Here is a 12,502-nt window from a genome sequence, read left to right as displayed (position 1 = left end):
AAGTGCTTCGTCTAGAAATTTCTCAAACTCGCAACTTCTGGCTAGGTGCTTCAGCTGAACCACAAATTCGGCTACAGTCTCTTGCTCAAGTTGCATCCTTCGGTTAAATCGGCACCGTTCTGCTTTCACGGCCTTTCTGGGACTGTAGTGACTTTTTAGCAGAGCCGTTACCTAATATACGTTTTGCTTGATGGGAAATGTGAAATCAACAGGTTCTTCAATACCTCATACTCTCGAGGACCCACTACCGTCAAGAATACAGCCAGTTTCTTGCCTTCAGCTATTTCATTTGCCGAGACGTAAAGCTCAAATCTTTCCAAGTAGGACTCGAAGCTATGGCTTCCTTCGTCAAAGTTATCAATTTTTCCCACCTTCGCCATTGCAGCGCCAGCCCCGCCGTAGTCGTCTTCAGCAGTCATCGAAGAAGCAAGTGACAAGCCGTCCTGATCACATCCTCATCGCCAGTGTAGTAGCGTGCTGCTACCGAGGAGCCGTACTCCAGAAAACGACAATGGCCGGTGCAGAACAAGGAATCCGCGTTTATTCTTTTGCACACGATTTTTATAGGCAGCGGTTACTTATCCGCTGCTGATATCAGTGCCCGTGATGACGAAGTGGCACGGCATGCACTTGGCGTTACGTCATCACACAGTGGATCATGTGCTACTTGTAGGCGATGGATGAAACGCAGATTTATCTGGGCAGAAGATTTACATTTAAGGCTCAGATTAAAAAGTGAAAAATTTTACGGCAAAAACTAAATATCCTGATTTTGGCTCGTTTCACAATGTTTGTTCTTGTGAACAACCTTTCATAATGCGTCCATATTTCTTGCTTTGTGAAAGAAATAAAGCATAGAAAGTTCAGATTATTTACAGTGCACCGTCAATAACATAAACAGAATTAAGTAGAAGTTTATATTGACAGCTATGCAGGTAGATGGAATGTTTTTACAGCAACAAGTAAAATTCCTGAATTCGGTCATTTGACAATGACTGCTTTTGTGAACGGCATTTCATAAAGCGTCGCTGTGTTTTGCTTTATGAAAGAAATGTGGCCTTTCAAGTTCAGAATATTCAAGATAAACAGAATTATATCCCAAAAAAGTGCAGCGATGGCGTAGAGCGTGCAACGGTGGCGTAGAGGTAGAGCATCCGCCGTGGTTCAAATTCCGGTGCCGCGAAATTTTCCATCGGTAAAAAAAAAACAGGAAAATCCGCGTCTTGATAAAATTGCATGAAGATGCCTTGAGCGCGGCCTGATCCCGGTAACTGGAACCGGTAACGCACTCCCTCACCAGAGCGGGATTGGTCGCCCCAATGCAGTACATCACCACATCCTCCGATATGAATACAACAATCAAACCCCGGCCTTCATTCCCCAGCAGCTGCGAAGCAACTGACCACGGCGGTGGTTAGACCTGTGACGCAGCAGAAGGTGCTCAGAATCCCTGGAACCGGAGAGGCCGGCAATGGAAGCTGAATCTGGCAACGTTCAGCGCTACAGCGTTATCTATGAGGCAAATCTAGCAGTGCTATTGCAGGAATTATAGTGCAGCAATTCGGATATAATAGGGCTCAGTGAAGTCAGGAGGAAAAATGAAGCATATACAGTGCTAAAAAGCGGGCACGTCCTGTGCTACCGGGGCTTTGCGGAGAGACGAGAACTAGGAGTAGGATTCCTGATTAATAAGAATATAGCTGGTAACATAGAGGAATTCTATAGCATTAACGGGAGGGTGGCAGGTCTTGTGGCGACAATTTATAAGAGGTACAAATTGAAGGTCGTACAGGTCTACATCCCGCCATGATGACCAGGAAGTCGAAAGACTCTATGAAGACGTGGAATCAATAATGGGTAAAGCCAAACATCATATACAATACTGATTGGTGACTTCAATGCCAAGGTAGGCAAGAAGCAGGCTGGAGGCAAGTCAGTGGGGGAATAAGGCATAGGCTCTAGGAATAGCAGGGCAGAGCTGCTAGTAGATTTTGCAAAACGAAATAATATGCGGATAATGAATACCTTCATGCGCAAGCGCGATAGCTGAAAGTCGACGTGGAGGAGCCCCAATGACGAGACTAGAATTGAAATAGACCTTATACTCTGCGCTAACCCTGGTATCACAGACGTGGACGTGCTCGACAAGGTGCGCTGCAGTGGCAATAGCATGGTAAGAACTCGAATTAGCCTGGATTTGAGGGGGGAACGGAAGAAACTGGTACATAAGAAGCCGATCATTGTGTTAGCAGAACGAGAGAAAATAGAGGAATTCCAGATCAACCCACAAAACAGGTACTCGGCTTTAACTCAGGAAGAGGACCTTAGTGTGGAAACAATGAACGACAATCTTACGGGCATGATCAAGGAGGGTGCAATAGCATTCGGTGGTAACTCCGTTAGACAGGATACCAGTAAGCCATCACAGGAGTCGAAAGATCTCATCAAGAAACACAAATGTATGCAAGCCTCTAGCCCTACAGCTAGCATAGAACTTGCAGAACTTATGAAGTTAATCAGCACACGTCAGACAGCTGACATAAGGAAATTTAATATGGATAGAATTCTAAATGCTCTCGGGAATGGAGGCAGCCTAAAAAACAGTGAAGAGGAAACTAGAAATTGGCAAGAATCAGATGTATGCATTATTAGACAAAGCCGGCAATATCGTTAAAAATATGGATGAGATAGTGCAAGTGGCAGAGGAGTTCTATAGAGATTTCATACCGTACCAGTGGCACATACGACGATAATGGATGAAATAATAATAAAGATGAAGTTGAAATCCCACAAGTAACGCCGAAAGAAGTAAATAAAGCCTTTGGAGCTATGCAAAGGGGGAAAGCAGCTGGGTAGGATCAGGTAACAGCAGATTTGTTGGAGGATGGTGGGCAGATTGTTCTGGAAAACCTAGCCGCCCTGTTTACGCAATGCCTCATGACCTCGAGCGTACGGGAATCTTGGAGGAACGCTAACATAATCCTAATCCATAAGAAAGGGGATGCCAAAGACTTGAAAAATTATGCACCGGTCAGCTTACTGTCTGTTGCCTACAAAATATTTGCTAAGGAAATCGCAAATAGAATGACGAACACCTTAGGCTTCTGTCAAGAAAAGGACCAGGCAGGATTCCGTAAAGGCTACTCAACAATAGACCTATATTCATATAGGAGGTTGTGGCCAAGTACTACACCAGGGTGGCCAATCCTGGTTTGGATCCTGATCATGAGGCTGAAATAGCCAGAGGAATAAAGGGCTGGCGTGCTTTTGGCTGACATTCTCAGATCATGAACAGCAGGTTGCCATTATCCCTCAAGAAAAAAGTGTATAACAGCTGTGTCTCACCAGTACTGACGTACGGGGTGGAAACCTGGAGGCTTACAAAAAAGGTTCTACTTAAATTGAGGACGACGCAACGAGCTATGGAAAGAAGAATGATGGCTGTAACATTAAGGGATAAGAAAAGCACAGATTGGGTGTCGGAACAAAAGCGAGGTAATGACATCTTACTTGAAGTCAAGAAAAATAAATAAGCATGGCAGGACATGTAATAAGGAGGGAAGAGAAGCGAAGGTCATTACGGGTTACGGACTGGATTCCAAGGGAAGGGAAGCGTAGCAGGGGACGGCAGAAAGTTAGGTGGACGGGTGAGATTAAGAAGTAAGAAGTTTGAAGGGATGACATGGCCCCAATTAGTCCATGACCGGGGTAGCTGGAGAAGTATGGGAGAGGCCTTTGCCCTGCAGTGGGCGTAACCAGGCTGATGGTGATTCTGATGGTGACCCTGCAGATAAACAGAATTATGTCACAGTAAACGCACGTGATGTTGGTCAGATGTTACGTGCAGGCGATGGATTGAACGCAGATTTATCTGGGTTGTAATTTTTAGTGTAAGGCAGAGCACGAAACTGATTAACTTTACAGCACACATATTTTGGGTCTTTTGACAAGGTCTGTTCTTGTGAACATCCTTTGATATAGCGTTCCTATGTTTCGATATATGAAAATGAAGAAGGGCCTTCCAAGTTGGGTATTTTTACAGAACACTGTCGTTAACAAAAACAGAATTACATCGCAAAAATGAGCATATGTTCAGTGGATCAGATGCTAATTGTAGGCGATGGATGTAACGCCGATTTATCTGTGTAGCAATCTTGCGTCTAAGGCTGTGCTTAAAAACTGAATTTTTTACGGCAAAATATAAATATCCTGATTTGGGTAATTTCACAACGTTTGTTCTTGTGAACATCCTTTCATTAAGCGTCCGTATGTTTTGCTTTATGAAAAAAATGCGGCCTTTCAAGTTCAGGTTATTTACAGTGCACACTCGTTATCATAAACAGAATTATGTCGCAAAAAAGCACACGTGCTACAGGTCAGATGTTACTTGTAGGCGATGGATGACACGCAGATTTATCAGGGTAGAAATTTTTAGTGTAAGGCTGAGCACGTAAACTGATTATCTTTATGACAAAAATAAATGTCCTAATTTGTGTCGTAAGACGACGTCCGTTTTTGGCAACACACTTTCATAAAGTGTGCCTATGTATTGCTATATGAAGGTAAAAAGGGCCTTCCAAATTCAGAATATATACAGAATACTATCGTTAACAAAAACTGTTATATTGACACGCGTACTTATCTTTATCGGCCGACCAGGTTTCGCCGCCTAACAAATGTTATCGCACAGCGCGGGACGCGCCTGCATGCATCCGAAGTTTCTGGAAAGTTATCGATGCTTCTATTCGGTTGTCTGTTGTCGCCGAACCTTGCCCGATCAGATTTCATCGCGTGAGGCGAATGGCGTAGAACTTTGTGGAAGGTACGCGGGTCCCAACGATTAGTCTGGAACATTCGACGACTGTTGTATAACAGCGGACGCGCTTGACCCGCTGATCAGATTTTCGACGATCGCCGAGAGTGTTCGCCGCTATCGTTGTGCTTTATAAGTACAGCCTGTTTTGTGGGCAGAGGTTCGCCCAATAAAAGTTAGTTTTGTCGTTCGCAGTATTGCTACTGTGTTCTTTGACGTCACGACCACGTGACATCTGGTGGAGGTGCTTGTGCGTTCATGTACTGAACGCCCCCGCGAAGCCGCGATCCAAGCCCAAAGCCCGAGGACAAAACCAACGTCGCCCAAGACCAGCGTGCTAGCCGCCGACTGCAGGGACTGCCCCCAGAGCACGGACCTCTACCTGAGACGAGCAGGAAGATTGCCAACAAGTCCACCCCAATGGCAGCCCCAGCATCCCTCGTCGTGCTGCAGCAGCCCAGGAAGCCCCCCACGTTCCGCGGTTCAACATTCGAGGACCCGGAAACCTGGTTCGAGACGTACGAGAGGGTCGCTGCATTCAACAGCTGGAACAGCGACGACAAACTACGACATGTCTTCTTCGCATTGGAAGACGCTGCCAGCACGTGGTTCGAGAACAGAGAAGCCACCTTAACGACCTGGGACCTTTCCCGAAGCGGCTTCCTGCACACATTCACAAGCGTCGTACGCCGAGAACGAGCCCAAGCACTACTAGAAACCCGAGTGCAGCTGCCTAACGAGACCACCGTGATTTTTACAGAAGAAATGAGCCGCCTATTCCGCCATGCCGACCCGGAAATGTCCGAGGAAAAGAAAGTCCGTGTACTAATGCGTGGTGTAAAGGAGGAACTTTTCGCCGGTATGGTACGAAACCCACCGAAGACCGTCGACGAGTTTCTTCGCGAGGCCACTAGTATCGAGAAGACACTCGAGATGCGAAACCGCCAATTAGACCGCCGCACCAACTCTACAAACTATGCCGGACTTCAATCCCTGGCCTCCGATGGCCTGCGTGAGGCTATGAGGGCAGTCGTACGAGAGGAGCTTCAGATCGTCCCGTCGTCACAGCCTCAAGTGGCCTCGATCGCTGACGTCGTCAAAGATAAGGTTGAGCGGTCACTTGGAGTTCCGGAGGTGCAACCGCAATTACCACAACCCGAGCCCGAAGCGATGACCTACGCCGCCGTCCTACGCCGTCAAGGTCCCCCTCCGCGACCACGTCAGGGCCCTGCGACGACGCAATTCCGTCGTCCGCCGCCGCCACCGCCAGCGCACCAATATGTCGCCCAGCACACCTACGCGAGGAAGACTGACATTTGGCGAGCCCCTGACCACCGCCCGCCCTGCTATCACTGCGGAGAAGCCGGCCATGTGTGTACCGCGACTTGGGACTGAGAGAGTTCGCCGTCACCGCTCCGCGTCCACAGCTTGGGGAGCGCCCACGTGAAATCGCCGATTACCTAGCCGCATTCAGTGGAACTCTCGACGACCGTCCCGTTCACCGTCGCCAGCCCGCTACCTGTCACCGCAGCGCCGACCACACACTGGTCCAGCTCGGGGCCGCTCTGCGAGCCCATATCCCGAAAACTAAAAGCAGCAACCGATGGAGGTGCGGTTGCTGTTCGTCGAACTGACGAAGATCCTCCGCCACCGACGAAGTCGACAAAGAAACCATCTCGACGACCTAATGACGACGCGCCGCCGTCCCGACGAAGTCAGCAAACCAAGACTACACCGACGAAAGACGACTTGACGACGCGACGTTCCAGCTTCAGTTCAACACGACGCAGCCGCGATCCGACGCCAAGACCTAACTGCAACGCCAGACAAAGAGCCACTGACCTCGACGTGCTTCTCGACGGCCACGCAGTTACCGCCTTAGTGGACACAGGTGCTGATTACTCCGTCATGAATGGACACATCGCCGCCCAGATGAAGATGGTTAAGACTGCATGGGAAGGCCCTCAAATTCGCACCGCTGGAGGACACCTGATCACGCCGACTGGAATCTGCACGGCACGAATCACTATTCATGACCGGACTTACCCTGCCACCTTCGTTATCCTCCAACAGTGTTCACGAGAGGTCATTCTCGGTATGGACTTCCTGAACCAACACGGCGCAATCATCGATCTGAAGTCCAAGTCAATAACGCTGTCGGAAGATAAAGCGATACCGCTGGAGAGCCTTCGTAGTCACCACGCCTTGAGTGCGCTCGAAGATCAAGTAAGCATCCCGCCTCGCTCCAGCATTGTTATTTCGGTCGGCACCGAAGCACCCGCTGACGGAGAAGGCGTCATCGAAGGCGACCAACGTCAACTGCTAAACCGTGAAATCTGCGTCGCAAGAGGGATCGCTCGACTGCATGGAGGGAAAACTGAAGTGTTGCTGACAAATTTCAGCCAAGAGTTCAAGCACATCAACAAGGGCACGACGATCGCATACATCGAGGAAATTCTGGAAACGACCAATGCGTTTGTCCTCTCGGATTCTGTCACATCCACCCCGACGACCGTAGTTCCCGAGCCAGACTTCGACATAAAGCCAAGTCTCCCCGTGATTAAGCGGCAACCACTCAGAAGTCTTCTTCGACGATACAAAGACTGCTTTTCGACGTCATCGAAGATTTGACAGGCACCAGTCGCAAAGCATCGCATAATAATCGAAGAGTGCGCTCGACCACTCCGCCAGCGCCCTTATCGAGTTTCGACGCGAGAACGCGAAGCTATAAGACAACAAGTCGAAGAAATGCTGCGCGACGACATCATCCAGCCATCGAAAAGCCCGTGGGCGTCTCCGGTTGTTTTGGTGATGAAAAAGGACGGAACCCTACGTTTCTGCGTCGATTATCGTCAACTGAACAAAATCACGAAGAAAGACGTATACCCCCTCCCACGGATAGACGACGCATTCGATCGGCTCTGCAATGCTAAATACTTCTCATCGATGGACCTCAAGTCTGGCTACTGGCAAATAGAAGTCGACGAAAGGGATCGCTAACAGACCGCCTTCATCACGCCAGATGGCCTCTATGAGTTCTAGGTTATGCCCTTTGGACTGTGCTCGGCGCCTGCAACGTTCCAGCGCGTGATGGACACAGTTTTAGCAGGATTGAAGTGGCACACCTGTCTCGTTTACTTGGATGACGTCGTTCTACTCGCCGGAAATTTCGACGATCACCTTAGGCGGCTTGCCACAGTACTAGAGGCCATCAAGTCATCAGGGCTCACTCTGAAGCCAGAAAAGTGCCGCTTCGCTTACGATGAGCTTCTGTTCCTAGGCCACGTCATCAGCAAGTCTGGAGTCCGCCCTGACCCGCAGAAGACAGCTGCCATAGCAAAGTTCCCGCAGCCCACCGACAAGGAGGCAGTGCGTAGATTTCTTGGCATGTGTGCCTACTACAGGCCGTTTGTCAAGCACTTTTTGCGCATCGCTGAGCCGCTGACAGCTAACTAAATGTGACGTCGAGTTCAAGTGGGAAGTGCCGCAGGCCAACGCATTTCAAGAACTGAAATGACGTATGCAGTCGCCGCCCGTACTTGCGCACTTCGACGAGCACGCCGATACCGAAATCCACACTGACGCCAGTAGCTTAGGCCTCGGTGCCGTCCTAGTCCAGAGAAAAGATGGTCATGGACACGCGATAGCTTACGCTAGCCGGTCGATGTCAAAAGCGGAAGGCAATTATTCTACAACCGAAAAGGAATGCCTCACCATCGTTTGGGCTACAGCGAAATTTCGCCCTTACCTATATGGCAGGCCATTCAAAGTGGTCAGCGACCATAACGCGTTGTGTTGGCTAGCTAACTTGAAGGACCCTTCAGGACGGCTGGCACGGTGGAGCCTCAGACTACAAGAATATGACATCACTGTAACGTACAAGTCTGGTCGAAAACACTCGGACGCTGATTGCCTATCACGCGCCCCCATTGACCCGCCACCGCAAGATGACAAGGCCTTCCTTGGAATAATAGGCGCGGAAGACTTCGCCGAACAGCAACAAGGAGACCCGGACATTGGCAGCAGTAGCAGCGGTGTGCATCTCAGCGCTCTAAGCCGGATCCTCTGTACTTTTGCAGACTGCACTCAGGTGTGACGTCGCCAGTTCTACGCAGGGATCTTCGAAGTATCCAACAAGAAAGATCACGGAGCGCCTATCTGCAGAGAATCTTCGCCATATCAGCCGCTGCTGGCGCTGTCATCTACCACGAGGCTATAAGACTGATCCCCGAAAGCACGCCCATCACATTGGCAGCAGAAGCAGCGGTGTGCATCTGAGCGCTCTAAGCTCGATCCTCTGTACTTTTGCAGGTTAGTAACTACATTATTATTTTAACGCGATAGCGTTAAGGAGCTCGTGTCGCAGAAAAGCCAGTGTCGTCGGTGTCGGCGTCGGCGTCCACGGCGTTGACCATGAGCGATAAATCATGGCAGGCGCTTCCTAAATAAAAAGCAACTTCCAAGATGGGCTGGGTGGGAATCGAACCAGGGTCTCCGGAGTGTGAGACGGAGATGCTACCACACAGCCACGAGTTCGATGCTTGAAAGCGGTACAAACGCGCGTCTAGTGAACGCGGTGTTGTCTTAAAAACGTGCCGTAGAAAGTTATACTGCGGTGTATATCGGTAATTATGAGCCTGTAACTTACAGAAGTCGCATTTACACGATAGCGAAGTACGTTTTCGCTACATTTCTTCTGCGCTTACCGCACACGCAGAGCCATCTTGCGGCAAACACAGAAGACCCCCTCCTCTCAATGTACGGCGCTGCTCCGACAGGTGGCGCGCCATACGCGCATTGGGGCTGTGCGCTGTCCGGTTCCCTGTCCCCCGACTCCCTCTCCCCTGACGACGCTTTGCCGTGCTCCCAAGCGGGTTGCAGAATCAAGCGCCGTTCCTTTCTTTAGATTACTATCTATCTATCTGTCTGCCCGTGCCGATCATGACGTTTGGCTGGCGTAGATCGTTTTCCCCTCCGAGACACCGAGTTCTTTGGTTCGTTCCGTTTGCTCAGGCGCATGTTTCGTTGCCGCGCCGAACGCTGCGTTGCTCGACGCTCTCCGTGTGATAGGTGGGCGCAAAGTCCGATGCGGGGCGCCTCGTAAGTGATCCCTGCGCCGTAGCGCATTGTCTTACACCCCTTGGCGGGTCGATGGGAACGCTGTCGCGTTCCCCTCTTGAAGGTGAAGCTTGAGCGTCCTCCAATTTTTTGCGTAGCTTTTACTCTTACTTTTGATATTACCGCTGCTGCTGCTGCCACAGTGAAATATGTCTCCGGGAGGGCAGTGCAAAGTATGTGAAGAAGAGTGCGATGATTCAGAGAAATCAATGACATGCAGTGAATGTGATTGCACGTACCATACCGGAAAGTGCGCTGGCGTATCCGACACTAGAATAAATCGAAGGGTGAAGCGTACCGCAGAGCATGGCGATGCACAATTTGCCGACACTCTACGTCGCGTTCACAGCTAGCAGAAAAGATGGCCAAACAACCTAACGCACAAGATGATGTACGCGTGTGGGTGAAGACTATTAATGACAAGCTGGACAAAATTCCTGCCCCTAAAGTAATCTGTTGAGAGCTTGGAAGATGCTGTTCAGTTCATGAGCGAGCAGCACGATCAGCTTCTAACACGCACGGAAAAAAATGAACACGATGTCGTAGATATCAAAGGAAGGTTACTAAAGCTTGAAGAACGGGAGGAGGTCACACAGCTTAAGGCCGAGGTTGGCAAAGCCGTAAACTAAACCTGGAATTCCACGGAGTTCCGCAAACTTACAATGAGAATTTATTGGAAGAAATAAATGCGCTAGCAGGAAAGGCCGAGCTCCCACAACTTTTGCAACATGATATTGTGGCGATCCATCGAATGCCCGCTAAAAAAGGAAAAACGCCAGGTGTTATTTTTCGCTTTGCCAAGCAAATGAAGCGAGATGAATGGTGGCAAAACCGGAAGAAGCTGAGCTGTTTAGATGATAAGTTGTTGTTGCAAGAAAACATAACCAAACGAACTCGTGCACTTCTTTTTGAGGTGAAAAACTGGGCAAAGATAAACGGTTTCAAGTACGTCTGGCATCACAATGGACGAGTCCTCGTGCGCAAAACTGACGGCGAAAATGCGGTGGCCATTTCAAGTTCTTGCGACTTGAGTAAACTAAAATAAGGAACATGGCAGTTTCTGAGATGACTAAATGATAATCATCGATAACGTCGACGCGGAACGTTACGTCCTGCCGCATGGCTTTGAAAGGCACCTGGGACCAGTATATATGAAATCACTGAAGTCATCATCATCATCAGCCTGGTTACGCCCACTGCAGGGCAAAGGCCTCTCCCATACTTCTCCAACAACCCCGGTCATGTACTAATTGTGGCCATGCCGTCCCTGCAAACTTCTTAATCTCATCTGCCCGCCTAACTTTCTGCCACCCCTTGCTACGCTTCCCTTCCCTTGGGATCCAGTCCGTAACGCTTAATGACCATCGGTTATCCTCCCTCCTCATTACATGCCCTGCCCTTGCCCATTTCTTTTTCTAGATTTCAACTAAGATGTCATTAACTCGCGTTTGTTCCCTCACCCAATCTGCTCTTTTCTTATGCCTTAACGTTATACCTATCGTTCTTCTTTCCATAGCTCGTTGCGTCGTCCTCAATTTGAGTAGAACCCTTTTCGTAAGCCTCCAGGTTTCTGCCCCGTAGGTGAGTACTGGTAAGACGCAGCTATTATACACTTTCCTCTTGAGGGATAATGACAACCTGCTGTTCATGATCTGAGAATGCCTGCCAAACGCACCCCAGCCCATTCTTATTCTTCTGAATATTTCTGTTTCATGATCCGGATTTGCCGTCACTACCTGCCCTAAGTAGATGTATTCCCTTAGTACTTCCAGTGTCTCGCTGCCTATTGTAAATTGCTGTTCTCTTCCGAGACTAATTAACATTACTTTTGTTTTCTGCAGATTAATCTTTAAATCCACTCTTCAGCTTAGCCTCTCCAGGTCAGTGAGCATGCATTGCAATTGGTCCCCTGAGTTACAAAGCAAGGCAATATCATCAGCGAATCGTAAGTTACTAAGGTATTCTCCATTAACTTTTATCCCCAATTCTTCCCAATCCAGGTCTCTGAATACCTCCTGTAAACACGCTGTGAATAGCATTGGAGAGATCGCATCTCCCTGTCTGACGCCTTTCATTGTTGGGATTTTTTTGCTTTCTTTATGGAGGACTACGGTGGCTGTGGAGCCGCTATAGATATCTTTCAGTATTTTTAGATATTGCTCATCTACACCCTGATTCCGTAATGCCTCCATGACTGCCGAGGTTTCGACAGAATCAAACGCTTTCTCGTAATCAATAAAAGCTATATATAAGGGTTGGTGATATTCCGCACATTTCTCTATCACCTGATTGATAGTGTGAATATGATCTATTGTTGAGTAGCCTTTACGGAATCCTGCGTGGTCCTTTGGTTGACAGAAGTCTAAGGTGTTCCTGATTCTATTTTCGATTCCCTTAGTAAATACTTTGTAGGCAACGGACAGTACGCTGATCGGTCTATAATTTTTCAAGTCTTTGGCGTCCCCTTTCTTATGGATTAGGATTATGTTAGCGTTCTTCCAAGATTCCGGTACGCTCGAGGTCATGAGGCATTGCGTATACAGGGTGGCCAGTTTCTCTAGAACAATCTGC

General features: G+C 48.8%; 1 pseudogene; it reads left to right on the top strand.

Moving 5' to 3' along the window:
• The first annotated feature begins 5,746 nt into the window (after window positions 1–5,746).
• Window positions 5,747–10,976, top strand: LOC139052591 (uncharacterized; annotated as a pseudogene).
• Window positions 10,977–12,502: the final 1,526 nt, after the last annotated feature.

The sequence above is a fragment of the Dermacentor albipictus genome, unplaced genomic scaffold (assembly GCF_038994185.2).
Source record: "Dermacentor albipictus isolate Rhodes 1998 colony unplaced genomic scaffold, USDA_Dalb.pri_finalv2 scaffold_27, whole genome shotgun sequence".
Taxonomy (NCBI): Eukaryota; Metazoa; Arthropoda; class Arachnida; order Ixodida; family Ixodidae; genus Dermacentor; species Dermacentor albipictus.
The sequence above is the reverse complement of the archived record's forward strand: the minus strand, read 5'-3'. Positions and strand labels throughout refer to the sequence as shown.